This window comes from Phyllobates terribilis, unplaced genomic scaffold (genome assembly GCF_046119375.1).
Source record: "Phyllobates terribilis strain yellow unplaced genomic scaffold, ASM4611937v1 Scaffold_114__1_contigs__length_5359813, whole genome shotgun sequence".
Taxonomy (NCBI): domain Eukaryota; kingdom Metazoa; phylum Chordata; class Amphibia; order Anura; family Dendrobatidae; genus Phyllobates; species Phyllobates terribilis.
The window spans coordinates 3,366,022-3,379,254 of record NW_027362874.1 but is presented as its reverse complement, the minus strand read 5'-3'; positions in this window follow the sequence as shown (position 1 = coordinate 3,379,254).

Sequence of the window (13,233 nt, the reverse complement as noted above, 5' to 3'; positions counted from 1 at the left end):
CTGCGACCTTCACCACTCTTCCAAGGGGCATTAAAACAGTCTTGTTAAGCTACTGTGACCTCCACGTCTCTTCCAAGGGGCATTAAAACCGTCTTGTTAAAACACTCTGAACTCCACAGCTCTTCCGAGGGGCATTGATATTGTCTTTTTATTCCACTGTAACCCCCACCACTCTTCCAAGGGGCATTGATTTTGTCTTTTTATTCCACTGCGACCTCCACCACTCTTCCAAGGGACATTGATATTGTCTTTTTAATCCACTGCGACCTCCACCACTCTTCCAAGGGGCATTAAAACTGGCTTGTTAAGCTACTGTGACGTCGAAGTCTCTTCCAAGGGGCATTAAAACCATCTGGTTAAACCACTCTGAACTCCACAGCTCTTCCAAGGGGCATTTGTATTGTCTTTTTATTCCACTCTAACCTCCACCAGTCTTCCAAGGGGCATTGACATTGTCTTTTTATTCCACTGCGCCCTCCACCACTCTTCCAAGGGGCATTGATATTGCATTTTTAGTCCACTGCGAACTCCACCTCTCTCCAAGGGGCATTAAAACCGTCTTTTTAAGCTACTGTGACCTCCACGTGTCTTCGAAGGAGCATTGATATTGTCTTTTTATTCATCTGTAACCTCCACCAATCTTCCTAGGGGCATTGATATTGTTTTTTTACTCCATTACGACCTCCACCACTCTTCCAAGGGGCATTAATATTGTCTTTTTAATCCAGTGCGACCGCCACCACTCTACCAGGGGGCAATAAAACCATCTTGATAAGTTACTGTGACCACCACGTCTCTTCCAAGGGGCGTTAAAACCATCTGGTTATTCCACTCTGAACTCCACAACTCTTCTAAAGGTCATTATTATTGTCTTTTTATTCCACTGTAACCTCCACCACTCTTCCAAGGTGCATTGATATTGTCTTTTTATTCCACTGCGACCTTCACCAGTCCTCCAAGGGGCTTTAAAACCATCTTGTTAAGCTACTGTGACCTCCACGTCTCTTCCACGGGGCATTGGAATTGTCTTTTAATTCCACTGTAACATCCACCACTCGTCCAAGGGGCATTAAAACCGTATTGTTAAGCTACTTTGATCTCCACGTCAATTTCACGGACATTAAAACCGTCAATTTAAACCACTCTGAACTCCACAGCTCTTGCAAGGGGCATTGATATTGTCTTTTTAGTCCAATGTAACCTCCACCACTCTTCCAAGGGGCATTGATATTGTCTTTTTATTCCACTGCAACTTCCACCTCTCTTCCAAGGGGCATTAAAACCGTCTTGTTAAGCTACTGTGACCTCCACGTCTCTTTCACGGGGCATTGATATTGTCTTTTTATTCCACTGTAACCTCCACCACTCTTCCAAGGGGCATTGATATTGTCCTTTTAATCCACTGCGACCACGACCACTCTACCAAGGGGCATTGATATTGTCTCTTTAATCCACTGTGACCTCCACGACTCTTCCAAGGGGCATTAAAACAGTCTTGCTAAGCTACTGTGACCTCCACATCTCTTCCACGGGGCATTGGTATTGTCTTTTAATTCCACTGTAACATCCACCACTCGTCCAAGGGGCATTAAAACCGTATTGTTAAGCTACTTTGACCTTCACGTGAATACCACGGGGCATTAAAACCGTCAATTTAAACCACTCTGAACTCCACAGCTCTTGCAAGGGGCATTGATATTGTCTTTTTAGTCCAATGTAACCTCCACCACTCTTCCAAGGGGCATTGATATAGTCTTTTTATTCCACTGCAACTTCCACCTCTCTTCCAAGGGGCATTAAAACCGTCTTGCTAAGCTACTGTGACCTCCACGTCTCTTTCACGGGGCATTGATATTGTCTTTTTATTCCACTGTAACCTCCACCACTCTTCCAAGGGGCATTGATATTGTCTTTTTATTCCAATGTGACCGTCACCACTCTTCTAAGGGGCAGTGATATTGTCTTTTAAAAACACTGCGACCTTCACAACTCTTCCAAGGGGCATTAAATCAGTCTTGACAAGCTACTGTGACCTCTACGTCTCTTACAAGGGGCAATAAAACCGTCTGGTTAAACCATTCTTTACTCCACAGTTCTTCCAAGGAGCATTGATATTGTCTTTTTATTCGACTGTAACCTCCACCACTCTTCCAAGGGGCATTGATATTGACTTTTTATTCCAATGCGACCTACACCACTCTTCCAAGTGGCATTGATATTGTCTTTTTAATCAACTGCGACCTCCACCTTTCTTCCAAGGGGCATTAAAACCGTCTTCTTAAGCTACTGTGACCTCCATGTCTCTTCCACGGGGCATTGATATTGTCTTTTTTTCCACTGTATCCTCCACCACTCTTCTAAGGGGCATTGATATTGTCTTTTTATTCCACTGCGAACTCCACCATTCTTCCTCGGGGCATTGATATTGTCTTTTTAATCCACTGCGACCTCCACCACTTTTCCATGTGGCATTAAAACCGTCTTATTAAGCTACTGTGACCTCCACTTCTCTTACAAGGGGCATTAAAGCCGTCAATTTAAACCACTCTGAACTCCACAGCTCTTGCAAGAGGCATTGATATTGTTTTTTTATTCCATTGTAATCTCCAGCTCTCTTCCAAGGGGCAGTGATATTGTCTTTTCATTCCATTGCGACTTCCACCTCTCTCCCAAGGTACATGAAAACCGTCTTGTTAAGCTGCTGTAACCTCCATGTCTATTCCACCGGGCATTGATATTGTCTTTTTATTCCAATGTGACCGTCACCACTCTTCTAAGGGGCAGTGATATTGTCTTTTTAAACCACTGCGACCTTCACCACTCTTCCAAGGGGCATTAAATCAGTCTTGATAAGCTACTGTGACCTCTACGTCTCTTACAAAGGGCAATAAAACCGTCGGGTTAAACCATTCTATACTCCACAGTTCTTCCAAGGAGCATTGATATTGTCTTTTTATTCGACTGTAACCTCCACCACTCTTCCAAGTGGCATTGATATTGACTTTTTATTCCACTGCGACCTACACCACTCTTCCAAGTGGCATTGATATTGTCTTTTTAATCAACTGCGACCTCCACCTCTCTTCCAAGGGGCATTAAAACCGTCTTGTTAAGATACTGTGACCTCCAAGTCCCTTCCATTGGGCATTGATATTGTCCTTTTAATCCACTGCAACCACAACCACTTTACCAAGGGGCATTGATATTGTCTTTTTAATCCACTGTGACCTCCACGTCTCTTCCAACGGGCATTAAAACCGTCAATTTAAACCACTCTGAACTCTACAGCTCTTCCAAGGAGCATTGGTCTTGTCTTTTTATTCCACTGCGACCTCCACCACTCTTCCAAGCGGCATAAAGACCATCTTGTTAAGCTGCAGTGACCTCCACAACTCTTCCACGGGGCATTGATATTGTCTTTTATTCCACTGTAACCTCCACCACTCTTCCAAGGGGCATTGATATTGTTTTTAAATTCCACTGCGACCTCCACCACTCTTACAAAGGGCATTGATATTGTCTTTTTAATCCACTGCGACCTCCTCCACTCTTCCAAGGGCATTAAAACAGTGTTGTTAAGCTACTGTGACCTCCACATCTCTTCCAAGGGGCATTAAAACTGTCTGGTTAAACCACTCTGAACTCCTCAGCTCTTCCAAGGGGCATTGATATTGTCTTTTTTTTTCCACTGTAACCTACAAAACTCTTCCAAGGGGCATTGATTTTGTCTTTTTATTCCACTGCAACCTTAACCACTCTTCCAATGGGCATTGATATTGTCTTTTTAATCCACTGCGACCTCCACCACTCTTCCAAGGGGCATTAAAACCGTCTTGTTAAGCTACTGTGACCTCCATGTCTCTTCCACGGGGCATTGATATTGTCTTCTTTTTCCACTGTAACCTCCACCACTCTTCTAAGGGGCATTGATATTGTCTTTTTATTCCACTGCGACCTCCACCATTCTTCCTCGGGGCATTGATATTGTCTTTTTAATCCACTGCGACCTCCACCACTTTTCCATGTGGCATTAAAACCGTCTTATTAACCTACTGTGACCTCCACTTCTCTTCCAAGAAGCATTAAAGCCGTCAATTTAAACCACTCTAAACTCCACAGCTCTTGCAAGAGGCATTGATATTGTTTTTTTATTCCATTGTAATCTCCAGCACTATTCCAAGGGGCATTGATATTGTCTTTTCATTCCACTGCGACTTCCACCTCTCTCCCAAGGGACATTAAATTCATCTTGTTAATCTGCTGTAACCTCCATGTCTATTCCACGGGGCATTGATATTGTCTTTTTATTCCAATGTGACCGTCACCACTCTTCTAAGGGGCAGTGATATTGTCTTTTTAATCCACTGCGACCTCCAACACTCTTCCAAGGGGCATTAAAACCGTCTTGTTAAGCTACTGTGACGTCGAAGTCTCTTCCAAGGGGCATTAAAACCATCTGGTTAAACCACTCTGAACTCAACAGCTCTACCAAGGGACATTTGTATTGTCTTTTTATTCCACTCTAACCTTCACCACTCTTCCAAGGGGCATTGACATAGTCTTTTTATTCCACTGCGACCTCCACCACTCTTCCAAAAGGGAATTGATATTGTCTTTTTAATCCACTGCGACCTCTTCCACTCTTCCAAGGGCATTAAAACAGTCTTGTTAAGCTACTGTCACCTCAACATCTCTTCCAAGGGACATTAAAACCGTCTTATTAAGCTACTTTCACGTCCATGTCTATTCCACGGGGCATTGATATTGTCTTTTTAATCCACTGAAACCTCCACCACTCTTCCAAGGGGCATTGATATTGTCTTTTTATTCCACTGCGACTTCAACCTCTCTACTAAGGGGCATTGATATTGTCTTTTTAATCATCTGCGACCTTCACCACTCTTCCAAGGGGCATTAAAACAGTCTTGTTAAGCTACTGTGACCTCCACGTCTCTTCCAAGGGGCATTAAAACCATCTGGTTAAAACACTCTGAACTCCACAGCTCTTCCGAGGGGCATTGATATTGTCTTTTTATTCCACTGTAACCCCCACCACTCTTCCAAGGGGAATTGATTTTGTCTTTTTATAACACTGCGACCTCCACCACTCTTCCAAGGGACATTGATATTGTCTTTTTAATCCACTGCGACCTCCACCACTCTTCCAAGGGGCATTAAAACTGGCTTGTTAAGCTACTGTGACGTCGAAGTCTCTTCCAAGGGGCATTAAAACCATCTGGTTAAACCACTCTGAACTCCACAGCTCTTCCAAGGGGCATTTGTATTGTCTTTTTATTCCACTCTAACCTCCACCAGTCTTCCAAGGGGCATTGACATTGTCTTTTTATTCCACTGCGACCTCCACCACTCTTCCAAGGGGCATTGATATTGCATTTTTAGTCCACTGCGAACTCCACCCCTCTCCAAGGGGCATTAAAACCGTCTTGTTAAGCTACTGTGACCTCCACATGTCTTCGAAGGAGCATTGATATTGTCTTTTTATTCATCTGTAACCTCCACCAATCTTCCAAGGGGCATTGATATTGTTTTTTTACTCCATTACGACCTCCACCACTCTTCCAAGGGGCATTAATATTTTCTTTTTAATCCAGTGCGACCGCCACCACTCTACCAGGGGGCAATAAAACCATCTTGATAAGTTACTGTGACCACCACGTCTCTTCCAAGGGGCGTTAAAACCATCTGGTTATTCCACTCTGAACTCCACAACTCTTCTAAAGGTCATTATTATTGTCTTTTTATTCCACTGTAACCTCCACCACTCTTCCAAGGTGCATTGATATTGTCTTTTTATTCCACTGCGACCTTCACCAGTCCTCCAAGGGGCTTTGAAACCATCTTGTTAAGCTACTGTGACCTCCACGTCTCTTCCACGGGGCATTGGAATTGTCTTTTAATTCCACTGTAACATCCACCACTCGTCCAAGGGGCATTAAAACCGTATTGTTAAGCTACTTTGACCTCCACGTCAATTTCACGAGCATTAAAACCGTCAATTTAAACCACTCTGAACTCCACAGCTCTTGCAAGGGGCATTGATATTGTCTTTTTAGTCCAATGTAACCTCCACCACTCTTCCAAGGGGCATTGATATTGTCATTTTATTCCACTGCAACTTCCACCTCTCTTCCAAGGGGCATTAAAACCGTCTTGTTAAGCTACTGTGACCTCCACGTCTCTTTCACGGGGCATTGATATTGTCTTTTTATTCCACTGTAACCTCCACCACTCTTCCAAGGGGCATTGATATTGTCCTTTTAATCCACTGCGACCACGACCACTCTACCAAGGGGCATTGATATTGTCTCTTTAATCCACTGTGACCTCCACGACTCTTCCAAGGGGCATTAAAACAGTCTTGTTAAGCTACTGTGACCTCCAGGTCTCTTCCAAGGGGCATTAAAACCATCCGGTTAAACCACTCTGAACTCCACAGCTCTTCTGAGGGGCATTGATATTGTCTTTTTATTCCACTGTAACATCCACCACTCTTCCAAGGGGCATTGATTTTGTCTTTTTATTCCACTGTGACCTACACCACTCTTCCAAGGAGCATAGATATTGTCTTTTTATTCCACTGTAACCCCCACCACTCTTCCTAGGGGCATTGATATTGTCTTTTTATTTCACTGTGACTTCAACCTCTCTTCTAAGGGGCATTGATATTGTCTTTTTAATTCACTGCGACCTCCACGACTCTTCCAAGGGGCATTAAAACAGTCTTGTTAAGCTACTGTGAACTCCATGTCTCTTCGAAGGGGCATTAAAACCGTCTGGTTAAACCACTCTGAACTCCACAGCTCTTCTGAGGGGCATTGATATTGTCTTTTTATTCCACTGTAACCTCCACCACTCTTCCAAGGGGGATTGATATTGACTTTTTATTCCACTGGAACCTACACCACTCTTCAAAGGGGCATTAATATTGTCTTTTTAATCAACTGCGACCTCCACCTCTTTTCCAAGGGGCATTAAAATCGTCTTGTTAAGCTACTGTGACCTCCATGTCTCTTCCACGGGGCATTGATATTGTCTTTTTTTTCCACTGTATCCTCCACCACTCTTCTAAGGGGCATTGATATTGTCTTTTTATTCCACTGCGAACTCCACCATTCTTCCTCGGGGCATTGATATTGTTTTTTCAATCCACTGCGACCTCCACCACTCTTCCAATCGGCATTAAAACAGTCTTGTTAAGCTACTGTGACCTCCTCGTCTCTTCCAAGGGGCATTAAAACCGTCTGGTTAAACACTCTGAACTCCACAGCTCTTACAAGAGGCATTGATATTGTCTTTTTATTCGACTGTAACATCCACCACTCTTCCAAGCGTCATTGATATTGTCTTTCTATTCCACTGCGACCTCCACCACTCTTCCAATAGGCATTGATATTGTCTTTTTAATCAACTGCGACCTCCACCTCTCTTCCAAGGGGCATTAAAAACGTCTTGTGAAGCTACTTTGACCTCCACGTCCATTCCACTGGGCATTGATATTGTCTTTTTACTCCACTGCGACCTCCACCAGTCTTCCAAGAGGTATTGAAATTGTCTTTTTAATCCACTGCGACCTCCACCACTCTTCTAAGGGGCATTGATATTGTCTTTTTAATCCGCTGTGACCTCCATGTCTCTTCCAAGGGGCATTAAAACCGTCAATTTAAACCACTCTAAACTCCACAGCTCTTCCAAGGAGCACTGGTATTGTCTTTTTATTCCACTCTAACATCCACCACTCTTCCAAGGGCATTGACATTGTCTATTTATTCCACTGCGACCTCCACAACTCTTCCATGGGGCATTGACATTGTCTTTTTTTTCCACTGTAACCTCCACCACTCTTCCAAGGGGCATTGATTTTGTCTTTTTATTCCACTGCGACCTCTACCACTCTTCCAATGGGCATTGATATTGTCTTTTTAATCCACTGCAACCTCCACCGCTCTTCCAAGAGGCATTAAATCCAACTTGTTAAGCTTCTGTCACGTCCATTTCTATTCCACGGGGCATTGATATTGTCTTTTAATTCCACTGTAACTTCCACCACTCTTCCAAGTGGCATTAACATTGTCTTTTTATTCCACTGCGACTTCCATCTCTCTTCTAAGGGGCATTGATATTGTCTTTTTAATCCACTGCTACCTCCACCTTCACGTCTCTTCGAAGGGGCATTAAAACAATCTAGTTAAACCACTCTGAACTCCACAGCTCTTCCAAGAACCATTGATAATGTCTTTTTATTCCACTGTAACCTCCACCACTCTTCCAAGGGGCATTGATTTTGTCTTTTTATTCCACTGCGACCTCCACCACTCTTCCAAAGGGCATTGATATTGTCTTTTTAATCCACTGCAAACTCCACCACTCTTCCAAGGGGCATTAAAACCGTCTTGTTATGCTACTGTGACGTCGACTTCTCTTCCAAGGGGCATTAAAACCATCTGGTTAAACCACTCTGAACTCCACGTCTCTTCCAAGGGGCATTTGTATTGTCTTTTTAATCCAGTCTAACCTCCACCACTCTTCCAAGGGCCATTGACATTGTCTTTTTATTCCACTGCAACTCCCACCTCTCTTCCAAGGGGCATTAAAACAGTATTGTTAAGCTACTGTGACCTCCACGTCTCTTTCACAGGGCATTGATATTATCTTTTTATTCCATTTTAACCTCCACCACTCTTCCAAGGGGCATTGATATTGTCTTTTTAATCCCCTGCGACCTCCACCACTCTTCCAAGGGGCATTAAAACCGTATTGTTATGCTACTGTGACCTCCACGTCTCTTCCAAGGTGCATTAAAACCGTTAATTTAAACCACTCTGAACTCCACAGCTCTTGCAAGAGGCATTGATATTGTCTTTTTACTCCACTCTAACCTACAGCACTCTTTCAAGGGGCATTTATATTGTTTTTTTATTCCACTACGACTTCCACCACTCTCCCAAGGTGCATTAAAAACATCTTGTTTAGCTACTGTAACGTCCATGTCTATTCCACTGGGTATTGAAATTGTCTTTTTATTCCACTGTATCCTCCACCACTCTTCCAAGGGGTATTGTTATTGCCTTTTTATTCCACTGCGAATTCCACCTCTCTTCTAAGGGGCATTGATATTGTCTTTTTAATCCACTGCGACCTCCACCACTCTTCCAAGAGGCATTAAAACAGTCTTGTTAAGCTACTGTGACCTCAACATCTCTTCCAAGCGAAATTAAAACCATCTGGTTAAACCACTCTGAGCTCCACAGCTCTTCAAAGAGGCATTGACAATATCTTTTATTCCATTGCAACCTTCTGCACTCTTCCAAGTGCATTGACATTGTCTATTTATTTCTCTGCGACGTCCATGACTCTTCCAAAGGGCATTAAAACTGTCTTGTTAAGCTACTGTGACCTCCAAGTTTCTTACACAGGGCATTGATATTGTCTTTTTATTCCACTGCGACCTCCATCACTCTTCCAAGAAGCATTGAAACCGCCGTGTTAAGCTGCGGTGACCTCCACATCTATTCCAAGGTGCATTAAAACTTTCTGGTTAAACCACTGTGAACTCCACAGGTCTTTCAAGGAGCATTGATATTGTCATTTTATTCCACTCTAACCTCCACCACTCTTCCAAGGGGCTTTGATATTGTCTCTTTATTTTACTGCGACCTCCACCACTCTTCCAAAGGGCATTGATATTGTCTTTTTATTCCACTGTGACCTCCACGTCTCTTCCAAGGGGCATTGATATTGTCTTTTTATTTAATTGGAACCTCCACCACTCTTCCAAGGGGCATTGATATTGTCTTTTTATTCCACTGTAATATCCACCATTCTTCCAAGGGACATTGATATTGTCTTTTTATTCCACTGTAACCTCTACCACTCTTCCAAAGGGCATTGATACTGTCTTTTTATTCCACTGTAACCTCCACCACTCTTCCAAGGGGCATTGATATTGTCTTTTTAGTCCACTGTGACCTCTACCACTCCTCCAAGGGGCTTTAAAACAGTCATGATAAGCTTCTGTGACCTCCACGTCTCTTCCAAGGTGCATTAAAACCGCATGGTTAAACCACTCTGAACTCCACAGCTCTTCCAAGAGGCATTGATATTGTCTTTTTATTCAACTGTAACCTCCACCACTCTTCCAAGGGGCATTGATATTGTCTTTTTTTTCTGCTGCGACCTCCACCACTCTTCCAAGGGGATTTGATAGTCTTTTTAATCCACTGCTTCTTCCACCACTCTTCCAAGGGGCATTAAAACCATCTTGTTAAGCTACTGTCACCTCAACGTCCCATCCAAGGGGCATTAACACCGTCAATATAAACCACTCTGAACTCCACAGCTTTTGCAAGGGGTATTGATATTGTCTTTTTATTCCAATGTAACCTCCAGCACTCTACCAAGGGGCATTGATATTGTCTTTTTATTCCACTGCAGCTTCCACCTCTCTTCCAAGGGGCATTAAAACCGTCTTGTTAAGCTACTGTGACCTCCTCGTATCTTTCACGGGGCATTGATATTGTCTTTTGTATTCCACTGTAACCTCTACCACTCTTCCAAGGGGCATTGATATTGTCTTTTTATTCCACTGGGACTTTCACCACTCTTCCAAGTGGCATGGATATTGTCTTTTTAATCCACTGCGACCTCCACAACTCTTCCAAGGGGAATTAAAACCATATTGTTAAGCTACTGTGACCTCCACTTCTCTTCCAAGGTGCATTAAAACCGTCAATTTAAACCACTCTGAACTCCACAGCTCTTGCAAGAGGCATTGATATTGTCTTTTTACTCCACTGTAGCCTACAGCACTCTTTCAAGTGGCATTGATATTGTCTTATTATTCCACTACGACTTCCACCACTCTCCCAAGGTGCATTAAAAACATCTTGTTTAGCTACTGTAACATCCATGTCTATTCCACGGGGCATTGATATTGTCTTTTTATTCCACTGTATCCTCCACCACTCTTACAAGGGGTATTGATATTGTCTTTTTATTCCACTGCGACTACCACCTCTCTTCTAAGGTGCATTGATATTGTCTTTTTATTCCACTGCGACCTCCACCACTCTTCCAAGAGGCATTAAAAAAGTCTTGTTAAGCTACTGTGACCTCCACATCTCTTCCAAGGGGCATTAAAACCGTCTGATTAAACCACTCTGAACTCCACAGCTCTTCCAAGGGTCATAGATATTGTCTTTTTATTCCACTGTAACCTCCATCATTCTTCCAAGGGGTATTGATATTGTCTTTTTAATGCACTGCGACCTCCACCACTCTTCCAAGGGGCATTAAAACCATCTGGTTAAAACACTCTGAACTCCATAGCTCTTTCAAGAGGCATTGATATTGTCTTTTTATTTCACTGTAACCTCCACCACTCTTTCAAAGGGCATTGATATAGTCTTTTTATTCCACTGCGACTTCCACCACTCTTCCAAGGGGCATTAAAACTGTCTTGATAAGCTACTGTGACCTCCACGTGTCTTCTACGAGGCAATGATATTGTATTTTTAATCCACTGTAACCTCCACCACTTTTCCAAGGGGCATTAAAACCGTCTTGTTAATCTACTGTGACCTCCACGTCTCTTCCAAAGGGCAATAAAACCATCTGGTTAAACCACTCTAAACTCCACAGCTCTTCTAAGGGGCATTGGTATTGTCTTTTCATTCTACTCTAACCTCCACCTCTCTTCCAAGGGGCATTGACATTGTCTTTAAATTCCACTGCGACCTCCATCATTCTTCCAAGGGGCATTGATATTGTCTTTTTATTCCACTGCCACCTCCACCACTCTTCCAAGGGGCATTGATATTGTCTTTTTAATCCATTGCGACCTCCACCACTTTTCCAAGGGTCATTAAAAACGTCTTTTTAAGCTACTGTGACCTCCACGTCACTTTCAATGGGCATTAAAAACGTCTGGTTAAACCACTCTGAACTCCACAGCTCTTCCAAGGGGCATTGGTATTGGCTTTTTATTCCACTCTGACCTCCACCACTCTTTCAAGGGCATTGACATTGTTTTTTTATTCCACAGCGACCTCCACCATTCTTCCAAGGGGCATTAAAACCATATTGTTAAGCTATAGTGACCTCCACGTCTCTTCCACGGGGCATTGATATTGTCTTTTTATTCCACTGTAACCGCCACCAATCTTCCAAGGGGCATTGATATTGTCTTTTTAATCCACTGCGACCTCCAACACTCTACCAAGGGGCGTGAAAACAGTCTTGTTAAGCTACTGCGACCTCCAAGTCTCTTCCAAGGGGCATTAAAACCATCTGTTTAAACCACTCTGAACTCCACAGCTCTTCCAAGGGGCATTGATATTGTCTTTTTATTCCACTGTAACCTCCACCAATCTTCCAAGGGGCATTGATATTGTCTTTTTAATTCACTGCGACCTCCAACACTCTACCAAGGGGCGTTAAAACAGTCTTGTTAAGCTACTGCGACCTCCAAGTCTCTTCCAAGGGGCATTAAAACCGTCTGTTTAAACCACTCTGAACTCCACAGCTCTTCCAAGGGGCAATGATATTGTCTTTTTATTCCACTGTAACCTCCACCACTCTTCCTAGGGGCATTGATTTTGTCTTTTTATTCCACTGCGACCACCACTACTCTTCCAATGGGCATTGTTATTGTCTTTTTAATCCCCTGCAACCTCCACCACACTTCCAAGGTGAATTAAAACGGTCTTGCTAAGCTACTGTGACCTCCACGTCCCTTCCACAGGCCATTGATATTGTCTTTTTACTCCACTGCGACCTCCACCACTCTTCCAAGGGGCTTTAAAACCATATTGTTAAGCTATAGTGACCTCCACATCTCTTCCACGGGGCATTGATATTGTCTTTTTATTCCACTGTAACCTCCACCAATCTTCCAAGGGGCATTGATATTGTTTTTTAATTCCACCGCGACCTCCACCACTCTTCCAAAGGGCATTAAAATCGTCTTGTTAAGTTACTGTGATCTCCACGTCTCTTCCAAGGAGCGTTAAAACCGTCTGGTTATACCACTCTGAACTCCACAGCTCTTCCAAGGGGCATTATTATTGTCTTTTTATTCCACTGTAACCTCCACCATTCTTCCAAGGGGCATTGATATTGTATTTTTATTCCACTGCTACTTCCACCAGTCCTCCAAGAGGCATTAAAACCATCTTGTTAAGCTACTGTGACCTCCACGTGTCTTCCACGGGGCAT